The 3,187-nt window shown below is 46.8% G+C and overlaps 1 long non-coding RNA gene across 1 annotated transcript; it reads left to right on the forward strand.

Moving 5' to 3' along the window:
* Positions 1-244: 244 nt before the first annotated feature.
* LOC125506298 lies at positions 245-2,901 on the forward strand. The gene is made up of 3 exons (XR_007282622.1): positions 245-1,202; positions 1,494-1,559; positions 2,152-2,901. It is a non-coding gene; the product is annotated as an uncharacterized LOC125506298 (long non-coding RNA).
* Positions 2,902-3,187: the final 286 nt, after the last annotated feature.

Consider the following 3,187-nt stretch of genomic DNA (forward strand, 5'->3'; position numbering starts at 1 on the left):
ATGCGTTTGGCCGCACCAGCATGTAAAAAATCGTTTGAAAATATTATGCTTTGTATGCTCTATAAAAAGACAAAATTCTGTCCCAGCAAAAAGAAAAGTCGGCCCATTTTGAAAATACATATTTGTCATATTTTGTACGCCACGTGTGAAAGTATAATGTTATGAAACTTTTTCTCGGACGTGTTAAACATGTATTTCTGCATATACATGTACGGCCACCCTCGGTCATTTGCCATCCCCACGGCCGGCCGGCCCCTCCCCGCCCGCCTGACTGCTGCCAACCATGTCCGCACTCCGTCCGGCGTCTCGCACCGGCGGTCAGCAGACTCTGACCCCATCGCCGCCGACCTCCTCTCCGCCTCCTCTCTCTCACCACGCTCTCCCTTGCCGCCTCGCTCCACTCCCTCCTCGCCGCGCGCGCCCTCCCACGCTCTTATCCCCCGCCTCCCGACCCCCTCCGTGCGCCTCCTCTCCAGGCTTCTTTCGCGCCCCTGCTCTTCCCCCGCCCAGGCAGCCGGATTCCTCCGCGCCGGTCACCTCTCCGTTCAACCCCCTCTTGGCCGCGCTCGCCCGCGTCCTCGACCTCCCTGGCACAACCCAGCTCTTTGCCGCCGTCGTCTGGTATGGCATACTCCCCAACGGGCTCTGCAAAGCCGGCGCGCTCAGGGCGCTCGATGGAATGCCCGGCCCAGACTCGCGCCTTCGTCCGGATGTTGTCATTCATGCTGAACACGGTCGTGGATGTGTGCAAGAGCGGGAGGATTGGTGATGCTCTTGACTTTTTCAAGGAGAAAAGATCAGCTTGCCCTGAAGCCAGCGGCAATGCCGTCACCTACAGCACTCTGCTTCCTCCACAATAACAATGTGTGGGCGTATCCACCATGGATTAGGTTTGTTCCATGAGATGGTGGATGAAGGGCTCTCACCAGATGAAGTCATGTATTTTACCACGATATTGGGATTGACACAAGCACGACGATTGAAGGAGGCTTGGTGTCGTCGATGGTGAAGGCAGGGTTTCAGCTGGATGCAAAGGCGTACACTATTCTGATTGGCGGATTTAGCAGGAGGAAGAGGTTACAGAGGCTTATCAGTGGCTTGGTGTACACCTACAATACCTTGTTGTCTGCTTTGTGCAAAGTAGGACATTTCTCGGCTGTGGATGAGTTATTGGGGAAGATGATAGTTGTCGGCCGTCTGAGGTCAGAATTGTCTGCAATCATCCCGAAAATATTTATTTCAAGTCCCAATACCACTAGTTCTTGACAAGTAGTAGTGGAATAGACACCATTGCATGATTCACAATTCTTTTTATTCTTCATTGGATAAGGTTGAATAGGTTCAGTTGGAAAAAGGTAAGAATGTGGGGACGCTAGGATTGCAATCTTTAAAGTTCTGTCTGCAATGTCTATATTCACATCCTTACCTTTGAAGAAACAATATGCCTGGTCGTGGTAGGTGGCTTTTGAAATGTTAAATTTGCAGCATTGCAGGACTGTACGAGGATTGGTTAAGATGACTCTTATTTAAATGCAGCGTCAACTGCACATGATGAAGAGGTAATTTTGAATTCAGTTCCACCTTGTCAGTTTGAGATTTTATTGACAAATGTAAGTAAACAATATTAAACCTGTGAAACATAATGGTGCATACTTGAGTTCCTAATCAAGTACCAAACCATATGCACAGCCACCACCAGAAACTTTTGGACAACTTTATGTATGATCAGGTCTACTTTAACGCATCTGAGCTCTTAATGTATGGTCGACTTTAAGACATCTGAAAGTATAACTTCCGTACAATCATGAAACTAAGCAGGCAATCAAGAATTTCTTTTAATCTAGCACGAATTTTCCAGTGCAGTGCCCTGTTCTGTAAGAATGTACTTCTGGTACAAGCAAGACACTCTGTAAAAGGTGAAGCATGCTAAACAAAGACCCACACGGGCATCTAATTTACTCCCTCTGTCCCATAATGTAAGACGGTTTTTGACACTACACTAGTGTCAAAAAACGTCTTATGGGACGGGCATAATAGCCTCTTCCATGATATGAATGCATCTGCCAATAACACCTATCTTACAAAATTACAGTTGCATAGCTCTGTGTATATGTGTATGATTTGAATTTTCCATCTTATGTTCTGATGCAGCAAATGCAGGTAGCAACAGTCGATGGATATAATTTTCTGTGGCATCAAAAGTGAATTAATTCAGCGGCTGCCAGGTAGTAAACCATTCATACTGCAGCAAAGGTCCAAGTGTTGCCGGTGTTGCCCTTTTTTGTCAATTGATTACAGCCATATGCGCTGACTTGCTCCTGCAAGTTGTTTCTGCTAATGCTGGAAGTGAGGTACCATTTTTTTCTTGCAAGAGTAACTTTTCATTCTCTCAGTCGATGTATTCAACAACTAAGTTAATGCAGCGACGGATGATTCAGTGTCTTAGCATTAACTCACTTCGTTGCTGCATTAACTTTGACAAATAAGAAGGCTAACATTAGCATTACAATTCTGTCGAGAACACATCATTACAGACTTGCCTATTCTGAACAGCCCAGCAGTGGCCACCGAGCCACTCATAGTAACATGGATCGTAGATGACCACTAGTCTTAGCAGCGCAGCGAAAAAATAAGGCTTGTTTCAGAGACATACAAGGAAACAAGAATAGGTTAGTGTGTCAGTGTGCGGTTCTACATCAGCCAGCAGCCATTTTCACGAGCCAGTGGCTTCAAGGAGCACTCTTGTCGTCGTCCTTGTCACTAGTTTGTGGTTCGGTGGATGGCGGGGAGTAGCTTGTGTTGGGGCTGCACGATGAAAGTTGCAATTGTCAGATGAGCAAATGGTGCACTTTCACCAGTCACGGGCAGATGAGAGATTAACTTGATGCACATTACCTGTAGTTGGGGGAAGTTGGGCTGTAATCTGGGCTAGGTCCTCCAGAGGCAGTGTACGGGCTGCAACACTCAGGCAATGTGTTAGGAAACCCATGTCTTGATTGTCACAATAACAGCATAGTTGTAAGTTAAAACAAGGATGATGATCAATTGGAATGGGCTCACCTTGTCGGGCTGTATGATGGACTTGGTTGTGCAGCATATGATGGTGAGGTGGGCGAGTAAGTCGGCGAGGCAAGGCTGCGGAAATAGAGATGTAAGCAAGCTAAACATAGACATGCATGTATGAACA

Source organism: Triticum urartu, chromosome 5 (assembly GCF_003073215.2).
Source record: "Triticum urartu cultivar G1812 chromosome 5, Tu2.1, whole genome shotgun sequence".
NCBI lineage: Eukaryota > Viridiplantae > Streptophyta > Magnoliopsida > Poales > Poaceae > Triticum > Triticum urartu.